We start from the raw sequence: 20,145 nt of genomic DNA on the forward strand, positions 1-20,145 counted from the left end.
GTGTCTCTGTCTTTGGTGTTTGTATGCTTGCAAGACTCTCAGTGAGGTTAAGTCTTTTCAAAATATTCTTTATATGAGCAAGGGGTTTGGAGAACCCATTTTCCCAGCTCCTTTATTTTCACTGCTTTCTGGATATTTTGAGTCAGGGTCATGTCAGCTCAGAGAAAATTCCCACATCCTTGAAGGTCAAAGCCAGACTGATGGATGTACTGTTAGTTTAATACCTTGAGTCTACCCTGCAGATATGCCCAGCCAGGTCGGTTCCCAAACACTGGTCCTGTGGAAGTCCTTCTCTGCAAGGGCATTTCTAGAAACCCCTCGGCCTGCTGTTGTTCATGATTTTAGTGCCTCTCTCCTGCCAGAGGTAAACCTCACCAGTTACCACTGGAGGAAGCACTTGCTCACATACATGCAGCAGGCCAAAATCAGCCTGGGAGAGACAAGGCTGTGAGGAGTTTTGCTGAGCTGGGTCACTGTTTTGCTCCAGCCTGGACCCAAGTCTCCCTGGGAGGTTGGTTCTGGGCACCACTGGCGCCTTCCACACACTTCAGCTTTTCTGGGGATATAGGCCTCTGGTTCTGCACGGCTCCAATTTCTTGCCTATATCATGGCTTCTCTTGTCTCTGAGGGAGAGAAAAAAATATCTTGTGGGCTGCTAAAGATGCAAATTTGAGGCCAGACACGCACACAGGTAGCCCTGAGAGCTGCTTAAAAGCGCAATTGTACGTGTGAATCTGTGGGGATAAGAATGGAGGCAGGCAAGGTTTGTTCATTTACCCTAGATACACTAAGGCAGGGAGCTTTCCGAAGGATGCCTGGCCTATTTCTTCTCCCAGGTACTGGATACCAGCTATTTTTTCCCAGACATTGCTGACAGTCATTCCTGAAGAGCAAGGATACTACCAATTCACTTGAGAAACCAGTAAATCCTCCTTGTTTACCCCACATGGGAATTATCAGAGAACAGAGCTCAGCTCTTTCCCATCAATTCCACTCACTGCCTCCATTACTGTTATTACTGTGATTAAAAAGCAATCAAAGAGAAATCTTCTTCCTGTCCTGAAATTGCTGCAAACATCTCAGTTCCACCACTTAAGCATGAGAAGAGCAAGTTAGAAGCGTACTCTGCACTCCCGGACTCTGTGACACTAGAAAAAATAATGGAGCTCATTGCCTGAACAGTCAGAAGGAGTGAGCAGGACTGGCCGTGCCAGCAGCGAGGGTATAGAGTAATGAACCTTTCAGCTGCAGGGCTGCGTCGCACCTGCTTAGGGAATCTAGTCAGAGCAGCCCCAGACACACCATAATGAACTTTGCAGCCTCAAAGTGCAGTCTGAGCTCAGCGCTGCTGCGCACCTAGCTTGGAGACCGAGGGCAGCCAGCCCAGCTGAAGGAGACAGGACTGCTCATCTCCCTCTGCTCGGGCAGACAGGAGGCGTTGGATGTGGGGTCAGGCATCAGCTCTCCATCCCAAGGAGATCCCTGGGAGAAGGGAGGGGGGTGATGGGTCTCTCTGACCCAGCCAGCAGGTGCAGAAGGGCAGAGGAGACTTGGACACCCAAAGCTGGGCTGTCAGAGGAAGGCTCAATTGCAAAATTTACAGTCAGGGTGACTCAGGGGGAAGTGAGCAGCCATGACACCTCTTTGGAGGGCCTGGATGCCAATGAAATCAAAAGTGGTCTTCTTAACTCTTTCACCCCCAGTAATTTGCAGTTTCCTTAAAGTTTAGGCTTCTGGGAGTAGTTTCTTGGCCCAGAAGAGGCTGTTTCTCAGTGCAGACTTTATTCACAAACCCTCACTGCCCTCCAGAGCAACCCCAGCCTGCCCCACGGCACAGCTCTTTGGAGCCAGCCTGACACCGCCCAAAGCACCCTCAGTGCAGTTCAAGACATCGTTGGGCCAGACTGGGGTGCTGGTCCCGGTCCCCGGGCCAGGCTGGCGGCAGCTGGCAGGTGTCGGTGCCCCGCTGCCGGGTGTGTTATCCGACAGTAACCACAGCCTTCTGATTATCAAAAGAGCAAAATGGACTGTCACACAAATATAAGCAAATTTATGCCGAGCTTTGCCAGCATGTATCTAATTCTGGGCTTCTAAAGTAGAATGATACATGTTCTGTGCTAGTCCAAGGGAAACATAAATAACATGGGGACAGACCCTCTTCTTGGATCTAAATTGGCTGCAACAGTCAGCTAAGAATCAAAGCAAGTACCTCCAGAAGCTGATCATCTTTAATAAATCATTCATCTCACTCAATCACTTGACTCCTGTCACCAGCGCAAGACAGGCCACTACTTTATCTTTGTACATATTAACTATAACGTCTTAAAATGAACAATTCTTCAGGGGCATAAACAAGAATAATAAAATCTAATTACTTGTGAATCTTTAAATTTTTGCAATATTTTAATGACATAAATTTGCCACTCTCTTGCACAAAGATAACACAGAAAGAAAGTGTTTGACTTTGCTAATTAGCGAGCATAAAATACAGGAATGCCTCCTTAATAAAACTATTGGGATGTTCAATCAAAGACTATGATAGCTTCTGAATTTTCATTGCCAAGAATCTGATCTTTAGACTTTTAGTTCTTCAGGCTACAGTCCTTGAAATGAGGCAGCATAACAGAGCATTTCCTCCAGACCACACTGGAGCTAAGGGGCACAGTGACACCAGTTGCAGACCCACAGTCAAGGCTGAGTTCTGCCTTGAATAGTTCATAAACTTGGGGGCTAGCTTAGGGCCTGCCTTCAAGACATCACTTACCTCATGCAAAGTGAAGTATGTGGATGTGTCAAGTGGGACTGGGGCTGAAAAAACAGGAAATACTTAGCATCTGCAGATATGGTACAACCCATAATTCTGCTACTTCAGTGTGTCACAAGAAAAACGCTTTTTCATCTTCTTTAGCTCTCCTATACCAGCCCACCACAGCTCACATACAGACAGGGAGAAAACACTCTATTGCCTGGTACAGTGAGGCCCATGTCTTACAGCACAGTCATCCAGACAGTACTCAAAAAAATAGCAATGAGAAACACAAAGCTGGTTCAATATGTTCTTTTTACCCCAGCTTTTTCCTCTACTTAGATTTTTAAACAACTCCAATTAACTCAATAGAAAGAATTGTTGAAATAATTATTCTAAATAGAATTGTAAAGAAATTCCTTAAAGGTTAGTACTTTCCTCAACCTGGGAAAAAACAAACATGCATGGATAGTTGTGGTAATTAATTTACGCATTTTAGTGCACTTAAACTAGCAGTCTTACACACTTCATTCAATCATATATCTAACTCCTGGAATAGTTGCCATGCACTGTCAGGCAAAGCTGCCTGCATGTTAGGGTAATGAAGGGTAAGCTTTTTGCACTTTCTGTCACTTGACATTACAGGATCTTCAGTGTTTTGTAAATACGGGTTTTCAATGCTTTCTCCCTGAGAAGGTAGGCAAGCACAGCCTGCAGTTCCCTCATCAGGAGGCACAGACCAAAGGGAACAGCTTCCCTGGCATTGCTGATGCTGACTCTGTGCTCTTGGGTAGGTTTCAGGGAGAATTCAAATCAGATTCTGTCAAACTCTACCTCAGACTGTTGACTCTGATAAGGCCTGATACCAGATGCTTTGTGATGGTGTTAGCCAGTCTCTGCTGGATTGCAGTGCTGGACAATTTTCCGACAGCTAGCACACTAAACCTGGTTAGCCTGACTTTGACAAGCTCTAGGTGCCCCAGAGTCCTGCTGAAGCTGGACTGGGCCAAATGGGCCAACAGACCCCGAGTCGCCAGGAAGAAGGCCTGCTTTGCCGCTGTCAGGAACCACTCATCAGCCCCTGCAGCAGCAGTATCAACTTACACTGATTTTATTAAATAGCCCAGTGCCAGAATTGCTTGTGAACTGCTCCTGGGTCCCTGCAATGCAGGTGCCACAGGACAGCTGTCCTGATTTCAGAGGAACATGCACAGAAGGTGTTTTTGTGGGATCTGAAAGAGAGACCTGTCTCAAACCCCACAGCAAGAGCATCAGCACTCAGGAGTCCAGCCTTGCATTTCCCTGCTCCAGCGGTTTGACAGACCCTATTACCTTTTCGCGTGCCATTTGGCTGCTGTCAGAAGCAAGAAAGCTTCTTAACAGAGAAACCTTTAAAGGCCACAGCCTGCATATGTGTGCTCTTTACTGGAGCCTCCTTCAAAGAAAAGATTTACTTCACATTTTCTCTTCCCAGCTAGGACCTCCAGGGGACGATAGCTCCATAGCAGTGCTCTCCTGCCTACTTATAGATTCTGTGAGTACTTTCCCACTGCAAATCCTGGAGGATTTAATATCCACTCTGTAATCTACTGGCACCAACAGGCATTATCTAACTAAACCTTAAATTGAAAATGCTAGTCTTTCCATTTTCCCCAAGCCGTTGTGAAAGTCGGGTTCTCGTAGTCCGATGTAATTTACTCTCACTCTAATTAAAATACAGCAGTCAGCTGTTCCTGGCAAGATACTCAGCCGGCTGATGCTGTGAGTGCTGAAGGCACATCAGGACCTGTGCAGAGCTGGTGGGTGGGACAGTGGGGCCCCAGGCCTCCCAGACTGACTCTGCTTTATCAGACCTGCCTCTATTCTGTCTCCCCATAAACCAACAGGAGCAGCACACCGAATTCTCCATTCCTGTTTTGCTGTGGCTCTGGTCAGTCAAGTTTTGGCTCTACTGGGGCCATGGACTGTCACTGAGGGCATCCAACCCCTTGCCCCAGCCCATTGCGAAATCTAGGCAGCAGTGATCAGCAAGGAAACTGTTCGGTGTTGTGTTTGGTTCTGTAAGTGGTGGGAACTGATCAGTGTCCACAGAAACACCCTCCACCCAGCTTGCTTCCCAGGCACCTGACGGCAACAAGAGTGGCTACCTGGCTGGGCTAGCAAACACACATGGCTGGGCATACAATGGTGACCTGGTGGGTAGGAGAACAGGCAAAAGGGACCTGAGGTACACATTTAATGCAATTAGACATGGGCCAGTGACACAGATCTGTGACACTGACCTTTCTGTATGGCCATGTGCTTCCAAGATAAAGAAACAAATGTTCTGTAGTTCTTCCTCCCTCTCATTCATCATACTCCATTTTGACTAAATCACCAAAGTCTAAAGACCAGCCAGCAATATTCATTTATGGTTTCCAATTTTATTAGGAAAAAATAAAAAGTCTCAGTCCCAATCAAGGCAGTTGTATGTATCAGGTTCCCACATGGATAGGGTATAGGTTCTGCTCTACAGTAATCAATCCCTACTGACACACAGCAAACAGAGGATGGAAACTTTTAGGGGGAAATCAGTCAGGAAATGCAAGAACAAAGACAGTATTAGAGTGAATTGCTGAACAAGTCCATCTGGTTCAGTAACCCATCTGACAGTACCAGATGCTTCGACAGAAGATGCCAATAGACACATGTGGGATAAACATGTTTAGGGAGAGCTATTTCCTCCTGACCCCACCAGTTAGTACTTAGCTTATGTCACTAATTGATACCACTTTTACTATTTTTAAATCCTATCTGATGTGGCTCCCTATTAGTATAACAGCTGAGCATCAGGATCTCTGGTGCATTTATTTTACCAACACTTATGGCAAATATGAACCCCATTTTACAACCACAGGGAGCAGAAGCACAGAGAAGGTGAGATTTGCTTAAGGCCGAAAAAGGAGTTTGTGGCAAGGCAGGATCTTGAGGTCTAATTTCCAGCCAGAAGAGGATTATTTTCCTCAAACACACCTAATCCCATTTTGAATCCACTTCTCCCTTAGCTCAGGAGTATGTGGCAGCAAGGAGTTCTACAGTCTAGTCTCATAAAAATACTTCTCTAAGAACAACCGTTGTGCACATTCAACTTAGCACATTCAAAAACCGCTTGGCAGATTAAAGGCGTTATTAGTGCAGGGAATGCAGGGTTACAGCAGAACTCCACCACTCCACCTTCTATCTGAAGAGACTGCCAGCGTCAGCTGCAACCTTGGCCTCGCCAATGAAGGTGGAGGACATGACGGATGTAGGGATTTCCTCCACCCTTTTTGCTCCAGTGTAGCATATTTACTGGGACAAGAACCATACAGGCTGAAAAGTCACCTCTTGATCAAAATGAGGGGGTTGACAAGGCAGTGTTGTGCGGGGGGGACACACCAGCTGGACATCTGCAACATGCCTTTTGGATTGATATAAAAGCTCACCATGGGAAAACAGTGCAGACACTGATACACAGAATATGGTTAATAAGGTCAATATTTTGTGTGCAATGCTTAGAAGGTGATGGAAAGATGGAATAATACACACAATGAAAGCAGAGGAACCTGAACAGAATAACGTATTTTCTGAAAAAGAATCAGTGTGAGGAAAGGAAAATTTTCCCAGCTGAAACATTTATTATTTGATATATGTTTAAGAAAAATAATTTCAGGGAGATGTAATGACTAAATATTCCCAAATCTGTTAGCTTCTGCTAAAAGAACAGCTGCACAGGAAATATAGGGAAATAATCAAGAAGAAAAACCTCATCCTAGCATACTCTCATTTTCAGCAGGCATAAGGGACTTTTGCCCTTCATAACTAACGTAACAACTTTGTGTTTTCATTACCCAGAGAAATGATTAATCCCCATTTGAACCTCTCTAGATGCTCCACTTCCATCATATTTAGCGCAGCAAGTTCTACTGAAATATGCAGAATTAAAAAAAGGTCTAGGACAGAAGACTGACTTAGACTAACAAAATACATGAACAAGGTCACAAATCTGTTTACATACAAATAAAAATGCAGAGCTCTTCTTTCCAACCAACGGCAGCAATTCTGGGCACCCATGTCTGTTACCACAGGATCAAACTCCTCAGTTTGCAGCAACACTCACCAAGACATTCCATAATGAACCAGCCATGTAGGAGTTCAAAGCTCTGTGCTATAGAATTAATGTTTTATTATGGCTGTTAGGAACACAGGGCATCACTTTTTATCATCTGCTGATAGTTATGGCCAGTCAACTCAGTTATGCTAATCATTGGGAGGTTTTTTTAAGAGTAATATAATTTCATTTCATATATAAGATAGGCTAAGAGTGTGCACACAGTCACAGTGGCTTGGCTAATGAGCGGTAATTTGTTAAAGGAACAATTAATTTCAATACGTAGCCCATATGTCCCTGGCCAAGGGAGAAGTAGGGTCCAGACTCTTCAGTTCCAGAGACGTTCCTGTTACTTGCGGTGAGGAAAAAAGTCTCATTTTCTGCTCATTGCAAGTGACTAAAACACAATGTGGAGAAGTTGCAATGCCAGCCAGGCAGTAGCACAAACTCATGCACATAAACTGGCCAGTTTCTGCTCTGACAAAATGTGAGGCCGCACATCGGTGCCCTCTGGGTGACCAAGGCACTGGCCTTTTTCCCTCCTGTTTCAGACAGTCTCAAGGAAGACAACAGCCTGTCCCCAGCAGCTCTCCCTTCCAGCTCCCACCTCGGTCTGTCTAAAAGAGCCCAGCCACACAGCAAGGAATGGGGCTGCAAAGTTCCTCTCCAAGACAACTGCATATCAAGTAGAAATCACACAAGCACTCTTGATAAACAGCAGGCAGCCCTGCTCCTGCCAGCTAACAGGATTAATCTAAATGCACACAGACACAGCTGGGCAAAATCAAAACATCGAGCAGAGACTAAATTACACCACTTAATGGCAAAACATCTTTGAGGCTTCTACTCCACCCACTGCTTTTCCCCTTGGTGCTGCAGCCATGCTAAGGAAGAGAAGCTGCATCCCTGCCCCTCTAGCCCTCTGGCAGGCACCAGTTCAAATGACAGCCAGACCTCGGAGGTGAAATCCAGCCACCCAGTTCTCATAAGAGCAATGAGCAGAAGGGAGCCAGGTTTTCACAGACCTGGAGTCCTAGCTGCCAAGGGTCAAGAGATTAGTTTTGAAGCAGTAGCAGTGGCAAGGTCTTTACAAAGGGAGACGACCTGACTCTGAGTTTTATGCCACAAAAGACTTGGGCTCTTCTGGCTCTGCTGCCAACCAGTTAATGTCAGAGTGAGTTACCCAGTGCAGTGCTGAGTCTGCAGCTCACCCAAACCACAGGAAGCAGTCCTTGACACCAAGGAGAAAAACCTCCACACATTTTAGCAACAGAGATTAAATGAAAATAAGAAGCGTATCTTCAAAAGGCTAGCATAATTTTTACATGATTGAAAGTAAAAGCCACTGAGGCAATGCTACACAAGAGGGTCTGTGGAATTCCTCCTCCCCCTATAAAGACCAGGGAATCTCGAGATTGAAAAAGATGGAGAATTTCTATCATAGTTACCCATGTTCAGGTCCCCATCTGTACAGTGGAAGGGAGCTACAATCACAAATGTGTTTTGAAAACGAAGTTTGGGCACGGGGATTGTCTTCTTGACTCCATGCCTCAGTTTCACCCTGTGCACATCTCATTTATCTTGGTTCTCACAAATTGCTTTGTAGAATTAAAGAAAAATCCAGCTGTCATGGCTAATGCCCTAGCATCAGTTTCGCAGAGTTTACAGTGATGTGGGCCAGGAGGTGGAGAAAGTATTAAAGCAGGCACCAGCTGGACATGTCTAAGTGAACAAACTTGTCAATGCTGGAAATGGTTTGGGTTGGCTCTGCCCCATAGCCAGATCTCATTTAAAACCAGTGAGCAAGGTTTTGCGTGGGCTGGCTCCATTCATATTGTGCTCACTAGAAACAAGACTAGCAGTTATCTAGGAAGTAATTGCCTGACTCACCTCATGTGAATTTTCCTAGCAAGCAGAGGCTAAATCTCTTGTCCCTGAGAGTAGAGAGACCTCAAGATGACCAGGAAAAGGTCATATCAAGCTGTGGCAAGCTGCCCTCCTACTGGCTACTAATCCAGGACAGGTTATGAACTCTGCTTGAACTCCAAATGTGAGTAAGCTACTTCCAAGTGTTTCCTAATGACACCTGTGGACTTAAAGGGAACATCCTTTATTCTCCAGAGACCATGATAACGTCTGGTATGATAATACCAGAACCTTTGTGGTTTCAAATCAGAGAATTATGTAAACATTCCTAAATTATTGTAGCACATTACAGCGGTCTTAGTGGGAGATGGGTTTTCCCTTAGCAGAAACGACAAGGAATATCCTACTCTGAGCAGCCCTGAGAGAGCTTCAAGTAGTTGTAGAGCAGTGATGGGAGGTTAGATGAGAGAAGCAATGACCAGATTTTGAGAGACTTTGTGAAGAACACAAAACCCCAAAATAGATAGCTGCTTACCAGCTTTCCAAACTAGCAACAGAAGTGAAGCTTCTGCATTTAGTATTGCATGGGGTTGTCAGTACTTTATGCCATTAAAGTTGATCAAAGCTCAGCAAGAAAAAGCTAATATTGGTAAACTAATAGTGGTCAACATGATTATGGCTAGTCTGTGGGTTCTGGATGGAATTTCCTTTTAATTTCATGAATATTAATCGGAAAGAATTATGCAACAGAGAAACACGGTCACAGGGCAAATCAAGTTTCCAGCTCAAAGGATGTTATTGTCTTTTCTCTTTCCCTGTTCCTTTCAAAGCATTTATAATTTTGCTTGTGGGACACAGTTCAGCCACTAAGCTTCTTCCTTTCTGGAAGCAGGTCCCTGGTGGGCTGAAAAGATAGCACTGGAGCTCAAGCAATGTAGAAACTCACTTTTGTGCAAGCGGCTGTTTCCTCTTTAAGGATAACTGTAAGTCTGTATTTCATAGCAGACGGGAAGGATGCTTTCTATTTAAAGCAGATGGGTTAAGAGTTCAGGAAAGGAGGATGAAAAGAGATCATCGGATGAAACATTCTTGGAGATGTAGGGATTTGAGAATGGAGATAGGCTGGCACTTGGCAGACAAGAAATTACACAGGGCAATTTGTACTAAGAACTATTCTGACCCTTTTTAAATCAGTTCTTTAGAGTCTCCCCTGAGGTACCACAGTAATTTCCTTCAGCTTTTACTCAAAAGCCAGACTCTCCTCTAGGCAACTTTTTTTTCACAGGTTGTTTGGGTGACCTTAAATGGCAATTGCATTACCAGTAAAGACCAATTTCCTTTATTTCTGCCAATCAGCATGTTACAAACGCTGTTACCTGCCATAGAACACAAGTTCCTGCCTGGGGCTGTTGTTTCAGCAGCTTTTAAAGCCCCAAGCCCCATGTAAACTTGATGCAATGGCCAGATCCCCAGCTGGGCTGAGGCTACTACACCTCATAGCAGCCTCCTACAGCAATTCAAAGAGCAGCTTGTTTGGCCTCAGCTCAGGGCTGCACAGCAGGATGCTCTCTGTCCTGGGTGACCCTGACCACATCACTAAAGGGCCACTGTTCAAAAAGCACCTAAGTATCTCTGTGGGTCTAGCCTGTAAGTTGTTCCAGGTGCCATATCTCCACCAGAAAATGCTGTGCATTTCTGTGGCATTTTTTGTCTGGACGTACTAGGTGCTAGGACCCAGACACGGTCTTTAGGGACACAGAATAGATGTGTACCCCTCTGGTCTATCATTCCTTGCTACATTTTTTAAGTTGCAGATCTTAAACTGTTCTTGCCAGCCATTTCTATCTCTAACTTAAAAAAAAAACACACCAAAGTGTGTCTCCTTACTTGGTTTCTGTAGCGGGGGGTGGCGAGTACCCTTGTTGGATCTATTTGTATTGTATATCTTTCAGACATTAACTAGTCACACCATGCTTATATCCAGGTGCATGGTGTTCAGAGAGATCAGACTGCTGATCATCTTTGAGACCTTTTTTTTTTTCTTTCCCTCATATTCCTTTTGAGTGATGTTTACCTGCTCCCCCCCTTTTCAACATATTTGAAAAACAAAGCCAGACAACCACTGGTTTGCTTTGCATGTAATTTTTTTTTCTTTCCTAAGAGGCCACAGAGGTAAACCTCACAGTCGCAGAAGCAAATCAAGAAGTCCTGCAGTACAAATATCTAAAAGTATTTTTTACAATAGTCATCTTGGTGTTTACGTATTTGCTCCCAGTCTCCCCATCTAATTAGACTCTGAATCCCATAATCACTTATGCTGGCAGATAGCTCCGTTGTTTTCATGTTTTGGGTCCGTGACTATCTGGAGGATTACAGTATAAGCCCATTTCTGGCTTTGGTGGAGGATGAGGCAAAACCAAAGATAAGTGAATACTCGAGGAGGAGCCTATTTGCAAAGGATAGCCAAGGCAATACTAATGCAATTTATACTTGGGGTGACTGGCAGAGCTCAAACATGGGGTGAAGACTGACTCCCTCATTGAATGCATAGATCTGTTTGATGATCTTTCATATGAGCCAGGAACTAGACAATTACAATGCAATCCAAAGAGAGGTTACCAGGCACCAAAAGAAAAAATATCATTGGCAAAATCTGTAGATGCAGGTGGAAACATCAGTGACAAATGACAAGGACAACAGAGGCAGGAGGATTTTCCAGCAGGTTGTGCAGGGACCTGGATTATCCATGTGTCGAGAACTTCAGTAAGCTGCTCTCTCCACATTGGGACAAAACCAAACGGAAAAGGATCAGTTCATACATGAGCTGTCTCCTATGTTTGTGCAACATGAAGCAAGCAACATTGAAGCAAAACTGGAGCAAAAGTGGCTGTTGCTTCACAGTTTGGATAAATGACGGGCTCGCAGAGAAGCCAAGACATGCTTGGGAGGGGCAGTCTTTGAGATGTAGCCACAGAGACACCAGTTCAGTAATCGATGCAAAGCGTTTAGCACGACAGCTTTTCAGCTGGATTTGTGAGCTGGATGTTGGCCAGCTGCTATAGCTTCAAGCATGTTAGCAGGGATGTAGTCATAAATCAGTAGGTTCCCAGCCCAGCAGCAGATTGAGCTGCAAGGACCACACGAACCGACACCAACGCTCAGCAAAGAGTGTTGGGGGATTTCCCCCAAAGCATGATGTAAGCATAATGAATAAGAGAGAGAAAAAAATGCCTGAACAAGCCCTTGGAATAAACCTGAGCTCTCCTCTCCATGAAGCTGAGCAGCTAGATCTAGCTTCCTGGCAGCTGAGTATCTGTCCCAGTATTAGGGTCAGGCCTATTGCTGTTGGACCTTCTCAGATTCAAAAGTAAAAACATATTCTTTCAAGTTAGATGACTTGCTTTTGATTAAGGGCAAAGGGGAAGGGGAGGCGAAGAAGCCAAGGAAGCAGCTGTGAGAATACAGCACAAAAATGAAACAATCTGAAAAGATGTGATTTTGAGACATTTTATTCTAACTCATTGCCTGTCTCCCTCCCTTGTGAAAGGATGATAACATCTACCTCTGAGGGATAGAAGCAAGCTTGCTTGAACAGTGTGTGCAAAATCCATTTGCCATTCTTGAATGAAAGGGGCTATTGAGATGTGTGGTATTAGCTGAGCCTTTATCTGATACCCTGCCAACTCGTTTGAAAGTCTCTTTTTACCCACAGCAGGGTCAACAGCAACTAGTGTGGCTGAGATAGGGCTGTGCTGCTGGCACAAAGATCCCATCCTGGCATTTTATCTGGTACAGAAATAAACCTACAAGCTTAGGATTTTTCTCCCATTGGTTAATGGATTAGTCAGAAAAGCAGCCAAGAAGGAACCCTGATGTGCCATGGACTGACCCGAGGGGAGGTAACAGTTGAAGAAATTAGCTAGATGCTAAAGAAATTCTGGCTCCCCAGTCTTGACCTATTTGTTTTCTAAAATGCAGAATCTGAATCACTGATTTTTAAATAAGAGATGCTCCAGGGATGCGAATTGGCTCAAGGGGCAGACAAGAGACCACAACGGCTTTCCACCTTTAGGTTAGCAGCAAACCTGCCCTGCTTTGTTATCAGCAGAGTGTCACAGGGGCTGACAACCTTGTAATCGCCAACAGCATGTGACTTTTAGGCTGCACAGTACCAAACCTGTAATTTGGTAATCTCTGCAAAAAGATTGTAGAGGCTTGGTCAGAAAATGCTAAGCAGTGGGGAGATATTTGTTGGCAGAGAAATCCTCTCTGTTACTGCTTCTGCTACCAACTTAAAGCCGACTTTCTGCCCAGCAAGTCTCTCTGTTATACTGTCCCTGACCAGGGAGGGATGGGGACACCCTTGCTCAGTTCATTTGCTGCACTGTCTCTGCGATGCGAATTATGTGCCTGACTATATACCTTGCTGATCTACTTAGATTGGGATCTTGCTGACCCTGAACAAGGAAGGAGTTCCATAGCACGAGAACCCTTATATAATTTGGGACTACGGGGGCCTTCAAGGAACACAAAGCTCTTCTGACAGTAAAGCTATGAAATACTAGCCTGACTCCATGCTCCTCTCACACTGAGGGGAATTGTAAAGGAGGCAGCAGCATTAATTATTGATCGCAAATAGAATTAATAAAGAAAGAACATTTACTACAGCTGATAAAATGTTCCATGCAAGATCTTTATCCTCAGGTCAGTAGCAGAAACAAGACAACAGCATGCAGCCCTTTTCATGCCAAACAAGACATGATACCTTGTTTCTCACAAGGCAGAAAGACTAGGGAGCTGCTTGGGACGCAGAGAGAGTTTCCATCGTGCGATCAAACTTGAGCCATGCCACTGCCTGGTGCAGGCACTGGGTCTCGGTCTTACAGCTCTGGGGAAGTGATCTGCTGCCCTAACCCTTGCAAGCCAGCTGCAGATTTGCAGGCAGACCTCGCAGCAGGCAGCTATGCCAGATTCGCTCTGCAGATAAATAAGCTCTCTGCTCAGAAGGCAGAGGTAGGTGGGGTGGGGATGGGGTTGAATAAGGCAGCTGAAACCTGAAAGCCTGTGCAGGCTTGTTGCTGGTTGGACAAGCATAACCATGTCCCATCGGAGGAGATGGAGCGCTACTCAGGGGTTTGGTGGTATGCTTTACTGGGCTTTCAGGAGAACCTGTCTTTCCCCTTGCCACAGAATTTCAACAGCAAACCTCTCTGGGTATTATTGCGTTTCGAGGCTGCACTGTGTTCAAGCATGGTATTTCTCACTTTCGAGGTTAATATGATTTCTCATTTAGCTTGGATGGAGAGCTGCTTCCCAAGGCAAAGCCTCTCTGGAGACCTCAGGTTCTGCTCGCTATGGACATCTCTGACAATGATGTGATTTTTTTTCCCATCCTCTTGGTGTGCATGCGCTAGCACCTACATAAATATTGTCAGTGCACATAAGTCTACATAAATTAGATCCCCGCCCCCAGCCTCAACATCTAGTAAAGCTCTAATCAGCAGAAAAGAACAGATTAAAGACACAGGACTAGATCATTAAACTGCATCAAGTCTGTACAATTCTTTGAATTCTGTTGAAGTTACTCTGGTTTACACCACCTGATGGGGTAACGCAAAGATTCTCCCATTGCCTTGAGTCAGGATGTTTTATGACCTAGTTCTATTTATTTTTACCCACAAACTAAACTAACCTGCACTATAAGTTATAGCAAAGGGAGGGGATTTTTTTCTCCTTCTTTCAGAAAGCTTTACATTTATCGAAGTTAATTGTAATCGGCCATTAGATCCCATAAATAATCAGAGACACAGAATAAATCCACCCAAATTATGCTAACGAGTAGAGTTCTGAAAAAGTTTAATCAAAGTTTTCGTATGGAATTGCAATCAGCAGAAAACGGCCAGTTCTTAAAGGTCCCCTGTCTGCAGTCATCACAAAACCCCTAAAATCAGGAAATAGCAGAAGCTTCAAGGGTTGGGTGGGAGACTAGCAAGGCACTAGTCTCCTCTACATATCTTCAGGTCTATATTTATATTACTATCAGCAGCGTGACAGCAGTACTGTAAATCTTGCTGCTGCCTAAACAGGACCATAGGAATAAGGGAATTTAAGTATAGGATAACAAGGTTTTTGGCCTCTATTCTACACATGGTTTTATACTGCCCTCCTCCTAACAACCTGCCTATTGCACAGTGAACAGCAGTAGTCACCTTGTTTGGGCTTTTCCCCCTTCGCCTGTCGCTGCAAACACCAGCTCATTTTCAATCCATCACTCCTGCTAAGAGCTCCATTTTCCAGCTCAGCTCCCGTTCTCTCTTATAAAGTTTTAAATTAAGATGGGGGCCCCACAAAGCCAGGGTGGCCTCCTCCCCTCTACATCTCAAGAGGCAGAAGTGGGATATTTCTGAACTCTGACTGTGGGATGAAGGCCCATACTCCCCCAGTCCTTGCTGGCTGGGTGATAAAAAAAAAAACTACCAGTGCAACCCCCTGCTGCCAGTGTTGCTACAGCTGGAGTGGCAGGGAATTGCCCGTGTAGAAAACGCTCACAAACAATTACTGTGAAGTGGCTGATGGGACTGTAATTTCATGTCTTGTGTTGTCAGGGAGTCACAGCAGACTCAATAAAAAGTTGAGACCAGAAGAAGAGAAAAGAAAAAAAGGGGGGGGGGGGGGGGGGGCGGGGGGGGTTATGGTGTGTATACATATATACATGCCTGAGTGTGTCTGGGACAAAAATGATGATTGAAGTGTCCCCCGTACCCCAGCAATAGGAAGTGTCTGCTTTTGATGAAAAATGGGGTATTCAGAATGTGCTGAGAAAAACGAGGAGCATGACCGGGAAGGAATCCAGCTGACAAATTACATTGAGAAAAGATCCTTCAAGGTGCGGGAGGCGAGTTGCAGTTCTGATTGAATAGACTTGTTAATAAAAATACATTGAACAAAAAATGAAATAGAGAACAAATCCTTTCAAATAAGATTTCAGTCCTGACTTAAATCCATGGCTTTATTTATGAGTTCTTCTGTCCTTGCTTGCTCAGGAGGACAGTAGAAGAAAAGAAGAGGGGTGAAAACAGACTGAAGCGTGTCCCTCCCGAGGTCTGACACACAGCATTATAGCTGGGGGAGTAAGCCACAGCAGTTTTAAAACACCTTTCCTCTCTAGTTGCTTTAAAGTTACAGCTTGTTTTCCTGGAAATGGAGGCAGCAAATCTTGGTCATTGGACTCTCCCTAGCTCTGTCCCATAGCAGGCCAGTGTTGCACCTTTACATAAGTCTCAGCCCTTCATTTCTTCTTCTTTTGTGTTTTCCCCTACATTGCACCCTAAAGGTCCGTGGCAGGTCCCCACTGTCAGATATAATGGCTAGAGAGCTCTGTTAGCCAGGAGCAGGAGCTCCATCAACTTGGGTTGGGGCAACACAAGAGCTCTCTCTGTGGTGACTCTTTCTGAGGGATTTTCTGGGGACTCTTTGCATGAAGCACCAGGACTAAGTAAGTATTTTGCAAGCCTCAAGCACTGCACTTCTGCATTTCACAGGTTTGTTTTTTCAGTTGCTGGAGTCATACCAGCTTCTCAGCTGTGTAATGAACAAGCCAACACTGAGCCTCATTAGCACCCATTTCAGGTGCATAATTTAATTGTCAGCTTTGGAAATCACCTTTGTGTCATGTGCAGAGCTTTAGAACTGGGCCATGAGATGGGGCAAGGGAAGTGCAAAGACACTGCAAGGAGGCATGAGAAAAGATGTAAATCATGCAGGGCTGAAGCTGCTTTAAGACATGCGTCTCTGCTATCTGCTGCTCTGAACACATCATGCTTGCAGGCGTGTGAGTCCTGCTAATTTACCAGTCTCAGGCCCTGGGTCTGTCCGGGCTTTTCTCTGCCCACTCCCTTTCATCCATCCCCTCTCCCAGCCTGACCAACAAGTCTGACCTGCAGGGAGTTCCAGCAGCAAAAATCAGTGACCATAGCCAACGGGATGAGAAAAGCAACAGAAATCCAAGCGTGTTTCCAAATGACTCCCCTATCCCCCTGCTCACAAAGCCTTATACTTTGTGAGGCTGTTTTTCTGCCTCTTACACGCTGACAAACTCCTGCTCTCCAGGGCCCATTTACCATATGAGACCTGTTTTCATATTGCTTCCCAAAAGAGTTTAATGGAGCAGAGACAGTGTGCACAAGAGCAGGGTGAGGGGGAAAAAAGCTGGAGGGTTTCAGTGTTTTAGAGTGCTCTGTTAACATGCCTGGAGGAAAATTTTTTGCTTCCTGCAGTCCTTCATCTACTAGGCCTGTGCTGGAGAGCAATACTGCTTGGGTGGTCCTGTGCCAGCTCCCAGGGCTCCCACCTCACTGAAACCCGTTACAGAAAATCCCCAGCTGTCCTGCCCAAACTGGCTCTGTTACTCTCATCTCAGGCCACCGAGACTCACCATCGTACAAAAACTGCCCAGCCTACCTGTCCTTGCTTCACATTGCTTCACGGACTGCTTTTCGCTACCTTCTTTGGTGCAGAAACACAGTCAGCACCACTGGAGGGCCCACAAGTTGTTTGAAGGAGTCTCTCCTATACTTGCCACCCCCTGGAGTTAAAAAATAATGAGATCTATAAATAATAAATAAATCAGCAATTCTTTTTCATGTCTTTAGAAAGGCTATTCTCTAAGGCTACATAGCTTTTAGAATTTTTAATGGAAGTGCAAGGGGGGAGCTAGAGAGTTTTTCATCTTGATTTTAAAGATAAACACACAATTTGTGGAGGTGAAGCTTTAAGAAAAGAAAAATCAAGAAAATGTAATATAATTAAATAATTTCTTTCAGTCCAGTGCAGAGGAACGACAGAAGGAGAAAAGTGGACTAAGTTTTGCTTGGAACCTCCTAAGAGAAATATTTACTCCCACCAGACAAATAGATCAAACTTTTTAAATGCATCTGTACATGGCAATTTGAAAAATTCCTTTACATGCAACAGGGTGTTTGAAAATATGAGCTGAGTGTCTGACAGATCTACAAAGAGGGAAACTAAATGGGGAAGAGGAAACCAATACGTACTCATTAGCCTGGGTCTTGTGAGTCTTTCTGTGCTGGGGAAACAGGACAGACTACTTTTAGGGTCATTCAGTAAACGTGCAGGACCAAGGGTATTAATAATACAAATCCCCCCATATATGGAAGATGAATATAACTAGATCAATTCAAGCAAAATATCAGTGGTGAAACTAGCACATCTGAGTTGAGGAAAAGCAAAAGAAAAGCTGGTATCACACCCCTAGGTTCTGTCTCAGCAAAGTCTGCTCTGCCTCCTTCCTTCCTAATGAGGCATTTTACAATGTTGATGAAAAAATTCCCTGATGGAATTGAAGCACCAGGGTGGAGACTAGGGATATGCTGAAATTTATATACAGTAAGATGAAGGCAGGCATGCAGGAAGGGGAGCAAAGGGGGAAAAATTGGAGGGAATAATCAAGTTGACTTCCTCTACTGCCCAGACCTGGACATCTGCAGTGTCTCTGCTTCCATCAGCCCCCTGCTCCCCCCAGAGAACAAGTCAAACCAATACAGAGACCTGTGGGTTTTTTTATTTATGAGAACCTTCTATTCAGTTACCTGTGGTCCAGTAGAGCTTTTTTGCTTTTGTTTTCCCAAGCATCAGAACAGCACTGCTAATCCTACAGAATAATATTAATGTAATCAATATGATTATGCCCATGAGAGAATATCAGCCACTGTAAAATAACACAGCCAAAGGGATCCAGTAACAGAACAAAAACAAGGACAGGAGCTTATTTTTGGATTTGTTTTGTTCTTCTGTCATTTTTTATCCATTTTCCCCTGTACTATGTAAAATAGGAATAGATAGAGTAGAATTCTTGGGCATTGCCAGAGAAAGCCAGCCTTTTATTGAGTCCAAACACTAGAGACCCTAGCTTAAGCATCTGCTCTTCAGGCAGTTTGAAAAACATACCCAAAGCTATGACTTCCCCATTGAAGCCCAGGTTAAGTGCTGCCCAACCTGCCTGCCCGTCAATATCTGGCTAATTATCTGCACAGCACCTTTTTCAGGAGAGATGATCAGAATCAAGCCTATTGCTGCTTTGCTGGATGGTGTGGGCAGAGCAGAATCTGAGCATTGCTGCCCCAGGTCAGCCTTTCTACAAGGACTGTGAATGATTAGCACAGACCCGAGGCCTCGCTTAAAGATGGCACGTGCCAGCATTTCTTCACACTTGAAAAGGCTTGAAACAAACACGGAACAGGCAGAGTATCTGAGATCTTGAAAAAAGATCCACACACAACTCTAAGTGATTTATCTAGTGCTCCCACAGCCATACCTGGATGAGAACTTGAGCCCTGCTCTCATACTCTGAGCTATATTTGTGGAATGAGTCATTTCCTGCCAATTTGGGGAAACCTAGGGTTTGCTTTTGAAGGCATAGAATTTTCTTTCTTGAGTACTGCAGAATGCAGGAGCTGGCAGGGGGGATTTGTCTCAAATAGAGCTGTGTCTGCACTTTGGGTTGCCAGGCAGGTTCTTAAGCATGATCACCACTCTGATAGGAGTTAGCAGCTGCCCTGCCCACAGGTGCATTGCTGAGAAAACTTCTGTTTAAGTTCCCTTTTTGGGGATTAGCACCTCCTGGTCTGCACAACCTGTCCCTTCAGTCTCTGTCTTATTTTTTCTAATTCTCCCATTATTGTTTCTTCTAAAAGCTCTAGGATGGTTCCCAGAGGCCATACAAGAAAATAGAAATTGATGAAGTTTAAAATGCTGATCTAGAGCTGCTAATGCCCCTCAGGAGTTACACAAACATTCACTTGGAATGAGTCCCATCTGGATAACAGCAAGAAACATTCAGGAACAAACCTTGAAGGTTAATTATCATATTAGCTTTCTTTAGATCTCATATCCTCTTTGACTTTCACCCCTCTTCCCTGGCATTAAGGAATGGCCTAAAGACCACATGCAGTAAAGTTCCGACAGTGGTCACAGGGCTTTAGCCAGGTGAAAGCTGCCCCTGCTCTGGGGGCTGTATGAGTCACCGATGGGCTGAGAAAGCCTGGATGCTCTTCCAGGACATGACGGTGTCTCAGGCATGATGGGCCAAGTCCCGTCACCTCCCTGAACGTAACTGTTCACAGAGGATGAAGGGTTATAGCACAGCTAGGAAATCAATGCCATTTGAGAAGGGCTGGACAGGGACAGCTGGCCAGGTCAACAGGAGAAATTGACTTGCCCCCTAAATAGCATTAGACACTTAAAGTGCCACGTTCAGCTCTGCCAGTGGAGACGCCTCCAGCACAGAGGTGCATGTGCTCATCACCCAGCAACCTCACCCAGCTACTTTTTAAACCAGCAGAGAGAAAGGGACACTTCTTATGTGTATTTCATCTCCACAGGACTC

General features: G+C 44.9%; 1 protein-coding gene across 1 annotated transcript in view; it reads right to left on the reverse strand.

Annotated features, from left to right (window-relative positions):
* Positions 1 to 4,953: 4,953 nt before the first annotated feature.
* CBL (Cbl proto-oncogene) overlaps positions 4,954 to 20,145 on the reverse strand; it is a 569,152-nt gene continuing 553,960 nt past the window's right edge. The window contains exon 17 of the transcript XR_010375982.1: positions 4,954 to 4,968. The gene's annotated coding sequence lies outside the window, so the exon portion shown is untranslated. The remainder of the gene's footprint in view (positions 4,969 to 20,145) is intronic.

This window comes from Phalacrocorax carbo, chromosome 21 (assembly GCF_963921805.1).
Source record: "Phalacrocorax carbo chromosome 21, bPhaCar2.1, whole genome shotgun sequence".
NCBI classification, from domain to species: Eukaryota; Metazoa; Chordata; class Aves; order Suliformes; family Phalacrocoracidae; genus Phalacrocorax; species Phalacrocorax carbo.